General features: G+C 41.1%; 1 protein-coding gene across 7 annotated transcripts in view; it reads right to left on the reverse strand.

Annotated features, from left to right (window-relative positions):
• SGCD (sarcoglycan delta) overlaps window positions 1-14,024 on the reverse strand; it is a 517,054-nt gene that overhangs the window by 95,645 nt on the left and 407,385 nt on the right. The window lies entirely within an intron of this gene.

A 14,024-nucleotide genomic window follows, 5' to 3' on the forward strand; every position in this document is an offset into this window, starting at 1 on the left:
AATGGACGAAACTAATGGGAGCCTGTTTAACAATAATCTTTGTAAGCCAGGAAGAAATGATTATGAAATCTTCTGATGAGCTGAGGATTGAATTTTGACCGCCGAGAAGGTACAGTTGGAAAACATTAAGACAGATTCTTTGTCCAAACCTGACTTGCAGAGTAACCATCGGCCTAAATTACCTGAAGGTTAGATTCCTGCTGGCTCTGACACAAAGCTACGACTGATAGTCTGACAAACTGATCACAGGAGCTGCATTCTGAATACATCTACACCAGGAGCGCAATGTATCGATATCTCAGGCCACCAAGATATCAAAATAAATCCCCACAAGCTCTGCGCTCAGTGGTCTTGAGAAGAGATCGCAAACAATCTCCCAAGAGTAGAATCTATGCCATTTCTGTGCTATCTGAACGCCCGTACCACTTTGCAGCAACTCCTGGAGACTGCATATAAGAGACAACTCAGAGGGTTGATGAAATGCCATGTTGTTATAAGCTAGCAAAGTTTTATGAAGACTGAGGTCATTTCATCTTACAAACTGCCAAGGATGAAATCAACACAGGTTTCAATTCAGGACACATCAACAACAAAACAGCTCAAACAAGCCACTATATTAAACTAAAGTAGTAAGAACTTCACTTTTTTGCCTTTATTTACAGTATGACGACAGCCCCCTCTCAAACTGCCTACTAAAAAAAACTGCCTGGACACCAGTGGCTGTCTTAGTTCTATAGTGCCAGATGCTGATCCCTACTTAGCCCTTTCGGAGTCAGTCAGGATGTCTTGGTATTTAAAGCAACTATTTTTTTTAAGTGTATTATTTGGCCACCCACAGGTGGTTTCACTTAAGTTTACAAGAGAGCAACGATTTTACTATAAAGAGAAGCTATATTATTTGCAGTTCTAGGCCCTGAACAATTATACACTCATGCTTCTAAAACACCACAAAATTCCCCAAACCTGAAATATTAACTTTCACAAGAACAATAAACGGACAACAGACCCCTGAGTAGACACAATCAAAGGGAAGGAAAACAGAAAAAGAACTGGGAGTCCCAGGCGGGGAGTTATGCCTCTTCCTTCAGACAAATGCCACTATCTTATTCCCCAATCAATTTGATTGTCAGTAATTTTATTTATTTCTCTCCCTTAAGGTACTGATGTTTTACAAAGCTCCTCTTTACAAAACACACATCTCAATCTTCAGGCGTACCACCTCAGGCTGTGATCCTGTCACATTTCATCAACTAGAAAGGGCTCAGCCTGCTTAGTATTTGGGTAGGAGACTTGCAAGGAAAAGCCAAGTGCTGAAAAGAGAGATGTGGGGATTCAGAGAGGGACACTTTTCCTTCTGGATCAGTTGCTAACCAGTCCTCCTTTTTAAATACAAGGGGTCTCTGTTCTGTTAGTGCTCCTGTCTTTCAGCCGAGTACAGAACTGAGATCCTAACCACTTGCGCTTATTAAATATATGATGACACACCCACTGTCATTTAAAACAAGGTATCCAGTGGGGTGCTCTATTCTCACCCAGGGAGTAAAAGAACTGCAGGCACAATATCAAAGCTGTAGGTGCCTAAGAAAGAAAGAAAGAAAGCTTTCTGGGATCCTTTGAAATGGAAGGTCATTTTCACTCTCACAGTTTTACTCTACAGACCTGTATCAGAGGGGTAGCCGTGTTAGTCTGGATCTGTAAAAGCAGCAAAGAATCCTGTGGCACCTTATGCTCCAAAATGTCTGTTAGTCTATAAGGTGCCACAGGATTCTTTGCTGCTTCTACAGACCTGAAGACTCTTGCAAATGGATTTATCTGTCATGTTAAAAGCCAATTTTAAAAAGTCAGTGTTTGAAATAAATGCTTTCAGTCAACCCTGTTGATGGGACAGCATAGCAAAGAACGTTCTGAGGAAGGTTTCCACAGAGTGATTTTAAGGTTTGCAATAGTATTTAGGCAACATTTAATGATACAACAGGGAAAGATTGCTTTTGATGGCTAGCACTGGTGTCTCTGGAGAGAGGCCTCTTTTGAAATCTGTGGGAAGAATCTCTTCTGCTGGATTCTCTTTATTATTCAGCTCCTCTCTTTATTACTCTATTTGCATTGTCTTCTTTTAGGCATCTATTTCCCCTCCCAAATGAACAGGGTTAAAATCTCCTCGACGTATTAAGTGCCGGCAGCCTTTTGTAATTCAGAACCAGGCTTGTTTGCCCTCTGATCTGTTCTGTTACTTTTCTTCTCCTGTCCTTTTCGGGTTCTCTGTACCCAACCTTGTAGATTTAGCCCCTAATGCCCTGGGCCTTGGTTTGAGTCCCTTTCTTCCTCTCTATTGTTGAATTGCTTCCACACAGTCCGGTTATGGAGTTGTCACAACTTGTGGGTCTCTTGTTGCATTATCTCTAATCTGTTGATAATTAAATTATGGTGGCTTATTTTACACAGCAAAGTTCTAGACATACAAAGAAACCCAACGTTTGGAAAGGGGGTTGGTAAGGGAAGCCTAGTGAAGGGGTTCTACCAGGGGCGGCTCTAGGCATTTTGCCGCCCGAAGCACAGCAGGTAGGTTGCCTACGGTAGCTTGCCTGCAAGAGGTCCTCGATCCCATGGATTCGGCGGCACACCTGCAGGAGGTCTGCCAAAGCCGCGGGATCAGCGGACCCTCCGCAGGCATGCTGCAGAAGGCAACCTGCCTGCTGCCCTCGCGGCGACCGGCAGAGCATCCCCCGTGGCTTGCCGCCCTAGGCACGCACTTGGCGTGCTGATGTTTGGAGCCGCCCCTGGGTTCTACCACTCTGGCATACTCCCTGGCTTCACCAAACCCCTCTAGGGCGGTCTGGCCGGCTCCTTTGGATTCTTGCCCCCAATCCCCAGGGGAAAGAAATGCAAATGAATTCAGTCCAAGGCTGCCTTCTTCTATGCGCTATGGTCCCCCAAACGATCTATGGTACCTATATGGCATCCATAGCTGTAGTATCTGAGTGCCTCACAAGAGCTCTTTATATTTATCACCACAACATCCTGTGAGGTAGGGAAGTGCTGTTATCTCCATGTCACAGATGGGAACTGATATCCTGAGGGATGAAGTGACTTGCCTGAAAGTCACTTGAGGCATCTGTGGCAGAGTGGGGAATTGACCCCAGGGACCTCCAAGTATTCTAACCACTGCACCATCCTTCCCTTTCTGATGCTTCCTTTCTGGTCTCTTTGGAGGAGGAGAAGAAGTTCTGGGGACAAGGGTAGAGGTAGTCTGCACATGCCGTGCTACCTTGGGGAGCCCAGGGGAGGGATCTGGTGGCAGACGAAACTCAAGATACTTGGGTTGGCGCCTCCATCTTTTTCATGCAAGGCAAACAGTGTCCCTGTCCTGATGGAAGAATGTGAGTTGAAACATGTAGACTTTTCTCTCCCCTGTGTAGGTTATGCACATGCAGAAGAGAAATGGGGCCTTATCTCACTGCTAAGTATAGTTATTTGTATTTCCAGTCATGGAAAATCAACTAGCCCTTTAAGTATAAAGGTTACAAGCAAAATCAAATATAACCAGATATAGGATTGTAAACTAGTCAAAACAAATTAACAGGCTATATTTTGCCTCAAAAGTTTGCATATGAAGATCAAGAATGAAACAAACAAAAAATGGTTCAATGAAAACTGTCATTTTCCAAAAGAGAGATTCTTTGACTTGAACACTTTTTAATGTATTATTTTAAATCAGTTTTACATTAATGCTGCTTCCCACGTGAAGCAGTGTGGTCCAGCAGATGGAGCACTGATCTGCCATGTAACCCGGGGCAAACCACCTCACCTATCTGTGCCTCTGTTTCCCCTTCCATTTTTGTCAGTCTTATCTGCCTACTAGACCGTAAGCTCTTTGGGGCAGGAATCTCTCTTACTGCATTTTCATACTGAGCCCCACACAATGGGGCCTCAGTCTTGGTTGTGGCTTCTGGGTGCAGCTTTAATGTAAGTAATAATAATATTGCCTGATCCAACAAAACACTTATACCTGTGCCTAACTATGCATGTAAGTAGTCTCATTGACTTTAGTGAAGCTACCCATATCCTTAAATTATGCATGTGCTTAAGTGTGTAACTACAGAGAGACTTAACTCACTGATTCACTTGCAGACCAGAGTCTATGCCCCTCTCCTGTTCCACCTGGACCCACAGTCTTGTCTTTTGACCACAGTACCATATAACATATAAACAGTGTCCAGATACTGTGCATTTGCATTACAGCACTGTTCCTCTAAAACCAGAATAGAACAATGTTCCTTCCTGAGATGTGTTTAGAGATACAAGGACAGAGAGGCCAGGAATATTCAGTAAGATTTCTAGAGACTCTGAGATTCAGACCATTTACTGACACTGTAAATAACTTTACTCCAGCCAGGACTAGGAGGCACAAAGGAATACACAAGGTACTTTTTCTTTCAAGGACAGCTAATCAAACTTTTCCAAGTATCTCAAAAGGTTTTGTTCAAAGGAGTGAGAGTTCAGGATGGTTCTTATTTTATCCTAATTGCGCCCCTCATTTCTGAGCTCTGATTTCTATCCCTCAGGGATCAGCAAGACCTGTGTAATTTTTACTGCTGGCAAACAGTTGATAATGAGTGTCAGAAAAAGTCTGACTCTCTTTTCCTGTTACAAAGTAAAGCACTGAACTATCGGTGAATCTGGCCACATCTAGCTAGGTCTGGTGATGACAGTGCAGTTTGATGAATCTGATAACTCTTGTTTTGTAATATGTGCAACTCTGCTATTGAGACAGTTTTGATAGAAAGAACTGCTGGGGGAGCAGTCTTTGTCCTCTGAAAGGAGAGCAGAAGATTTTGCTATGACAGCTTTCAAAAATATCACAGCCTAAGGAAAATCCATAGAAAATATGATTATATTTCTATCTAATCTCCATCCCTATTTCTATTTGTCCAAATTTCCATTTGTCTACATGTCTAACTTCCATCTATTCACATTCCTCTAAGCTCCATCACTCTTTAATGTTAAGTAATACAGCGGCTCTTTTTATATTCAAGTATATCCAAAGCAACCAGCGTCCTGTTTGTCAATGTAGACGTCTAGACTTAATAATTCCTTAAACTCTCAGTTTTTGGCCTTGAGAGAAAGAAATGCAGCATATTGCAGCAACACAGGTTGTCCTCTGAGCAGCTCTGAGTCTGACTCAACTCTTTGTAAGGGTTGCTTCTCTGCGACTCTATGATTTGGTGAGATGCACCCAAGCTACAAAATTCAAGACTTCATCTCAAAGTATAAGATTCAAGGGTTTGGTCCCATTCTGTCTCTACCCAACATCCAATCCAATTTCTCTCTTAACAGTCACTCCACCCAGTGCTACTAGCTAAGCATTAGGTAGCCCAAATACTCATCTGTCCTATCTACAGACAAATCATATCATCTAAGAGAAATAAATAGCTTTTGATAGGAAACTGAAGACAGAAAATAGACAGAGCTAGGAATGATGTATTGCCTCTACAAATTTGCTAAGGAAAAGGAATGAAAAGATAACATAGAAAAGTGATAGGTATGGCACCACCCCTGTTAATTTACAAAGGGGTTAACACATGATTGCCAGACACTAGACACGAATATCTAGTATTAAAATAAATAGCAGGCATTAAAATAAAGTCCAATCCAAGTCCAAACCAGTCACTGAAATAGGATTCATTCTGTTCAGCAACATTCTCATTTGCTTAAAAAGAAATATTTTATGTCCTTTTTTTGTAAGCATAATTTAAATCAAATATGTATTTACTTTTCAGGATCCCTACTGTGTCTCAGGATACACAACTCAAATGGCAACATGAGACTACCTAGTTTTCAACTTAGTTCCAGAGGAAACATAATACCATCGCACACTTCCACACAGCTAATGGCCTCTCCCCAGTAGAGGCTCAGTAGCAGACCTGCTGAGAAGTTCAGTGGGTCGAGGTTGAGACGCAATGCAAAAATCCATGAAGTAGTTAGCACCTAGTCCTAACTTAGCAGCTGGCCCTTAGGATGTCCTTAATTTTATAACCACAAAGTTCAGCCCAAAAGGGAAACAAAACCAAAACCCAAGGTTGTTATATTTCACTATACTAGAAGAATATGAATCCACAAAATTCTGGGAGTTGTTTAAGAAGTTTTTCTTCTGTCTCCTCCTCCCTGATGCTTGACTTTTGCGGATGTTAATTAACTCTCTTCAATGGAAAGAAAAGACTAAAAGTGGTCTATTCAACTTATGAATTCAGATACTTCTGCAGTGGTCACAGCAGGTGTTTCCTTGCTGTACAACACACTAGCATTAACACAACAGAAGTACAAACACATTGTTCCAAGTGTTTGTTTAGAGGTGTGCCCACTATGAAAATACAGACAAATGCCAAGGTAGATAGCCCAACTTGGCACACTTGGTTGACTTTAATAAGTGCTGATTATGCTGCTCATATTGCATGAAATTAAAAAGCTTACAAATGTTATGAGCCATTACCCTTCCATTTAAGGGAACTTATGACATGTTAGCAACATTTAATGAAATTCTTTTCAAAATGCTTCAGTGAGACTTTACTTCGAAATGTAACCCATGGAATCATTTCAGAAAAGGATTTTATGGAAGAACTTCTTCTCTGTGTCTTTTTTGGGGACTTGCGCAGCATTAAAAAGAGGGACAAAGCCACGTAAGAAGTCCATTTTTCCCTTAGCACACGCATGTAACTGCCAGGGATGGCTGAGTCACTGCAGCAGTTGAATAAATGAAGAAAGGGGAATCTGCAAAACAAAGTAAGTCCAATGCCACGTTCAGTATTCCTTCAGCCAACATCGACAATTCTCTTGAAAAATCAAATTTTGGAATGTTTTGACCAGCTCTGATATCCATTGAGGACACTGTTTTCACTGTAGCTGTGAACGCCATCTTAATCATCCAGCTCTGCAGCAGGCAGGGTGTCCCTGTGCCGCTGACTCTGTTCTGGCCCCAAACAGACTGAAGTTCCATTTTGCGGACTTCACCACTTAAGAATGGAAATGGGAGTGGGGGCATGGGAGTCACATACAGCTGATGGCTGAGCTGTCTTCTGCACAGCTGAACGTGCTCCACATATCATAGCAATGAGGAGTCAGCATCAACTGCTGGTGCTTGTGCTGAGCCAACACTTCTTGCAATTCACACTGCTGCTGCATTAAATGTTTCCGTCTGTCATGTTTGTGCTTCTGGTTGCCTGCTCTCCACCTCGCTGATAGCTAGTGGGCAAGCAGGACTCTGAAATGACTGAACAGGAAAAGACGGAGTGGCCTTGAAGCAAACACACACACAAATGAGGATGCTGCGTATGTTTGTCAGGGGAGCGGCTGTGAGAAGGGCTCACTTTGTTAGAATCGGTAATTTGCCATTTTGTCTGTCAAGGTTTCTAAATAATATTCTGGCAACTTCTGCTACCTGACTTCTTCTACTGAGACAGGCAGCAGTCGGCGGACTGTGTCATTGCAGGGGATGCTGTACTTCAGACTCAGTTCCATGGCTTTGGGATTCATCATGAGAGTCCTGACTACCTAAGAGAATGTATTTCTTCTCATAAGCCACAATGGCTGCTGAGGCGCTTCTGCTGATGGCCCCGAGATTTAAAGATCAAGCATCTGACATGAAAGCACTGTCAATAGAGGGCCCTCAGCACTTATGACTCACCCGTCAGAGTACAATGCAAGTTTCATTTGTTCTCTTAAGAGTTTGCTTCCCATGTCCACACTGGAGCAATTGCTCGCTTTAGTGTTGGCTGGGTGGTGGAGGAGTTCAGGGACTGGAAGTGGTGCGAGAATTGATGATTTAAGGGGGAGAAATTAACCTTTTTTTTTGCCTTGCATTGACTTCATTGGACTGTTCATGTGTTTAAATATTTTGTGGGATCACGGCTTTAATCATTAGGAAACTAGATCAATATCTTTTTCTTGTCCTGTAAATACTAAGAAAGGAAGATGATACATTTTTTGCAAACACATTCCTTTTGTGTGAGCTATCTGAGCCTTAACTGAAAGGCTAAATTCTAACTCCACAGCTTGACTGCAGAAAGTTGCAATTATCTTGCCATCTGCACTTGCCTCTCATTGTGGGTGGACACTGTTTTAACCCAAATTAGTATTTTAGTGCTCATAAATATGTATTTTTGGCTCTGAGGCAGGTATGTCTCACTGTGGGTGCATGTCACAGTTTAGTTCCACATGTATATTTTACTGTTTAAGAATGTGCAATTTTAACTTTGGAGCAGGTCTGACTGCAGAGCAAATAATATTAGTCAATGTCTGGATTATGGAGCTTAAACCACCTCCCCATTCCAAACATGTACACTATGAGACAAGTCATGTGCAAAATAATGATTTATCAGCCTGAAAAGCTTGGTTTATGGTTTGTATCACTGAAATGTTGGCCTAGGGAAGAGTGTTTACTAATGAAAACAGAATCATTAATGGCAATGGAAAATGCATGAAATCACATTGGATGCAGCTGCTATTTAAGATATTGTATTGACAACAACGGATTGAACTCTAGCAAAAAAGATAACCTTTGTCAGTTCCAATCCTACAACTGGATCTGCCATTGTGGACTCCCATACCATGCAGATTCCTATTGCCGGATCAGGCCCAGATGTTAATATTGGGCCTCATCTTGGTCCCACTGAAGGCAGTGATAGTTTTGACAGTGTTATCTTTCATGGCCCTGACCCTGCAAGCTCCTCTGAACGGGCGGACTTCCACTGACATGAACAGGACTATGCACAGGTAGAGCAAGCCTCCCCCACTAAGCAGCTTGCAGGATTAGGGCCCATAGCATCCTCTGAAAATAAGAATCAAGATGGCAGCACTAACCCTTTTGCTTTCAAAATCTGCAATTAACTTTTTAGGAATAGTTTAAAACAGTTTTAAAGATTGTTAAAAAAAAAAGGGAAAGAAAAGAACTGTGTTCCCAGGGCAGCGATGAAACAGATAAAACAGAATCCGTTAAATAGTTCATAATACCAATCAAATTCTGCCATCATTTACACCAGTGCAACATTGTTACGTCTTAGGGTTGCCTGGGTGTCACTCAGGGGAGACAAATGGACACTTTTTTTTTCCCTCTGTGAGGGCTCAATCCTGTAATCCAACCTCTTGCCAGGTCCGATCCACCTGCACAGAGTCGCAGCGAAGCCCGTGGGGCTCCGGGAGGGTATGAGAGTTGGTCTATATGGATATGATTGCAGGGTCAGGGCCAATACTTTTATAATGCATAAGTCCTGACCCTGCAAACACACACTTTGCTCATATGAGTACTCCTGTTGTATTCAAGGGTATTACTCGTGTAAGGAGAGTTATGCACATGCATAAGTATTTGCAGGGCTGGCATCTAATTTTCTATATATTAAATAGAAATGATTACTGTAAAAGAGAAAATCATCACTTGTCTTAAATAACATAAGCTGAATTGTCTTTACCTCTTGAATGAGGATTTGTGAATCCTAAATTCAGGACACGGGAAGATCTTTTCCTGTTTCCTAGTGCTGATTATCATCTCTCTAGTTGTCACATGGTTACTCAGCCAAGTCTATACTTGTATTGTGTAACCTCAGCACACTATTTTATTTCTGTTATTATCAGGCAGAAAATAAACCACATTGCATACCAAACTCCCTTATATATTGCCTATAGACATGGAAGTAGGAAACCTCAAAACAAAACAAATAATTTGCATTGAAGAGGGCTAAAGCTTAGCTTAAAGAAAGTTTCAAGGAACCTGCCTATTAACAGCTCTTCTTAAAAGAGGTATGAAATTTTCACTTTTTAAAATTCTAGTCAAATCAAAACAGCAGCAGACTGAGACCACAAAAAAACAAAACAAAACAAAACAACTGTTATCACTGCTTTCCTGTACATAAAATTAACACTCATGATCTTATGTGCAACTTTCACTAGAAGTTTATTTGTCTTATTTTAAAAGGTAAGCAGATGGTTCACACAATTGTTCACAATAAATTACAACTGTTGGAAAGACAGTAACATTTTGAGAGCAACAATGAATCTGGGCTGCAGATGGCCTTATAGATGACCCTTCCAATTTTTAATAATCTCCATAATTTATGTGTAAGTAAATAAATGAAAAGATACCTAATGTGCCTCCTTGGTGAAGTACAGATCACTTTTATTTACTCAGGCAGTACTTCATGGTCCAGTTAACTTCTTAATTAAAGGCAGCAAGATGCTCATGTTGCATGCAAGTGGCATGGAAAAGACTGTTTAGTGTACAGTATGTTCAGCAGGGAGTTGAAGATGCTCTGCTCACTTCTGGAGAACCTGGGGCATCTGTCATTTCCCTTTAAAACAAGGCTCAAGGATGCACCCATCACTGTAGCAAAATTAGTACTGGTTTCTCAAAATTACTACTAGAACAGCCTCAGTCTTCACAAAACTGCCCGTGATGCCCGGATGCCCAGTAATATCCTGACAGTATTTCATAAAGGCTATCCCACAAACGTGTTTCCCTTTGATCATGATAAATCACATGCATCAATGCTACATGTAGACTATGGACTATGCTAGGGTGCAATTTCAGTAGCATGACCTCAATTGTGGGACACCTTTCCAGAGGCGATCAGACTGAACTCAACCACTCAGCACAAAGGGAGAGGGGCAGCAGGTAGCCAGTTACAGTTCCCTTATCCTGAAACCATCACAGCTGCTTCAGCTTCAGGGTAAATTAGAGCAGCCAAAGGGTTCCTGTACGCCTTTGGGGTTTTCCTTCTTCCTAACCCATGGTTTTTCCCCAAGAGGGGGCAATCTGGCCCCACAGTGAAAATTAAATGCATCTTTTAATGGAGAACTTCTGCTATCTTTAGGCCTGAGGCTCTGATTTCTAAGGAAAATGTAGATACTTTTAATCATTATCTATGATGGAATTAAAGATGCATCTGACAAGGAAAGGAGTGGCTGATGAATAACAGAATCATAGAACCATAGAATATCAGGGTTGGAAGGGACCTCAGGAGATCATCTAGTCCAGCCCTTCTCAAAGCATGAACTGAGGCTACCATCAGTTATTGAGATGCATTCCTAAGAAATTTCCACAGGGATTGCCCCGTTCTATCCACAGAGAGAGAGAGAGAGATTCATAAGGATAGGAAGTTCTCTATGATTCACCCATGTGGTCAAGTGGAGAACTGGCACAACTTCACTGAGATCATGGGAGTGCACCTACTCTCATCACAAGTCTGGCCCCATGATCTCTACTACATACAGATAACACTGGATTGATTGTGTAACTATGCTACTCGATGAAATTACACTGAAATATCATTCTCTATCTTCTGCTGTACTTCATCTACTATAAATAACCGTAATTTGCAAGTCTGTTGAGCAATAAATAACACCATTAGCTAAGCTAGCAGACTGCACTCTTAGACTGTTTGCTAAAATACAGGAAAATATTATACATTAACATAGTCCTGGCATGTTTTATTATTTACCATTATTTAAAGTTCTTGTCTCTTACACTTTGTGTTTTTAAAACCACATTTTGCACTAGCAAAAATCCTAAGTAACTCAATGGTAATGGAATTATTATTGATTTTCAGAGATGCAACTGAGAACTGAGTTGAGCACTTAGTTTTTACTATATCCTTCCAGCTCAGTAATTGGTAATGCATTTCATTTTGAAAGAATGCTCTGGTTAGATCAGAAACAAGCTCTGCCAGTATAAGATTAGAGTTCTGGTAATTTAGAAGTACTTGCATATATTCCAAAAGGATCACCTTGTGCAGCAAAGTCTCACTTGGACATGGCGAATCAAATTCAGAACCCTGGCCTAAGAAAGCACAATTTCACTGAAACCAGAGATGAACCTGCTGAACACCAGGTCTGAATGTGGTCTGAGAGTTGGAAAAATCTGGGTAATTTTTGCTCAGGCTCCCCCACATGCAATTCCACTGGGAAGTCAGTGGAGCTGTTCATGGGGGAAAGTTCCACACAGATTGTTAGGCTGATCCACTGTTCACTGAAGTCCGTGGAAAGATGCTCATTGACGTCACTGGGTTTCTGATCAGGCCCTTTGGATTCACAGCTAAAGTCTTCTCAGAACAACGATATAATGGAAGGAGGGAAAAGTCCTCTATGGAGGTAACATTTCCACAGGATTTGTATTACCTCCCATCTGGCCTTCATAAAACCACCAATCATAGCTTGCAGTCTGGTATTATAGCCTCAACTAGCATGAGAAGATATCTTTTGTCCATCCACCATACTGATATGTAGATTAAGATGATGAGGACTAAAGAATAAACCTCCCAGTAGCAATAAATGCAGCTTGCTCTTTGTTTTCTTAAAATCAAATATTATTTCCAAAATATAACAAAATAAATGTATTTATATGATGCATTTCTTCATGTACTCCATGCTAAGTGAATGAATATACACATATAGGGTTCTAAGGCTCTCCTTTAAATCTCACATGAAAACGTTTATAGATATCAATATTTTTTCATTCGCTTCTCTTCCTAAACTAGAACCATTGCACAAATCAATCAACGGCCATTCTAAAGGGGTCACAACCTTCAGTAATACATTGAATATTGTATTGGATGTTGCACTGATTACTTCAAAAAGTTCCAATTGCTACAAGACCACTGAAATGTAGAGCTAAAGCGATGTTAATATTTAATTAACTATCTGCCACTGTCATCAAGTGGGAAGTTGCTATCCAATTCAAATTAACATTTTTGAACAGGAAATGGGATGTATGATGCCTTCCATAAAGTATCAATAGGAAACAGAAGTTGAATATAACCTGTTCAGTCTTTCAAAGCTGCTTTTGCCAAACAAAGTTGCATGAGGATGGTCAGAAAGAGTTGACAGTAAATTAAATTTTACCATAAAGATGCTGCTATTTTAATCACACGAGCTCCTCTGGATTTAGACTTTTATTAATTTTCCCACATTTGCTGTTAGTTTTAGCTGCATGTAATTACAAAAATTGCTGAGTCCTCAGCACCTTGCAGAATTGGACCCACGGTTGTCATAAACATATAGCTAAGGGTTAATGTCTCTTTCACCTGAAGCACCTGACCAGAGGACCAATCAGGAAACCGGATTTTTTCAACTCTGGGTAGAGGGAAGTTTGTGTCTGAGTCTTTGTTTTCTGGCTGCCTGCTTTCTCTGAGCTTTGGAGAAGTAGTTTCTACTTTTTAATCTTCTGTTTCTAAGTGTAAGGACAAAGAGATCAGATAGTAAGTTATATGGTTTCTTTTCTTTGGTATTTGCATGAATATAAGTGCTGGAGTGCTTTGATTTGTATTCTTTTTGAATAAGGCTGTTTATTCAATATTCTTTTAAGCAATTGACCCTGTATTTCGTCACCTTAATACAGAGAGACCATTTGTATGTATTTTTTCTTTCTTTTCTATATAAAGCTTTCTTTTAAGACCTGTTGGAGTTTTTCTTTACTTCAGGGAAATTGAGTCTATACTCACCAGGGAATTGGTGGGAGGAAGAAATCAGGGGGAGATCTGTGTGTGTGTTGAATTTGCTAGCCTGATTTTGCATTTCCTCTGGGTGAAGAGGAAAGTGCTTTTTGTTTCCAGGACTGGGAATGGAGAGGGGGAGTCACTCTGTTTGGATTCACAGAGCTTGTGTCTGTGTATCTCTCCAGGAGCACCTGGAGGGGGGAAGGGAAAAAGGATTATTTCCCTTTGTTGTGAGACTCAAGGGATTTGGGTCTTGGGGTCCCCAGGGAAGGCTTTTCAGGGGGACCAGAGTGCCCCAAAACACTCTAATTTTTTGGGTGGTGGCAGCAAGTACCAGGTCCAAGCTGGTAGCTAAGCTTGGAGGTTTTCATGCTAACCCGCATATTTTGGACGCTAAGGTCCAAATCTGGGACTAAGGTTATGATAACAGTAAGAAAGCGTTTACGGTGATTAATCATGGCTGAATCAGACCCATATGCATTGATCACACATCTATGGTCTCAGGCAGTATTGATAAACTGCAGGGTGGATTTCACAACTATCTGCCAT

Source organism: Gopherus evgoodei, chromosome 8 (assembly GCF_007399415.2).
Source record: "Gopherus evgoodei ecotype Sinaloan lineage chromosome 8, rGopEvg1_v1.p, whole genome shotgun sequence".
In the NCBI taxonomy this organism is placed as follows: Eukaryota; Metazoa; Chordata; order Testudines; family Testudinidae; genus Gopherus; species Gopherus evgoodei.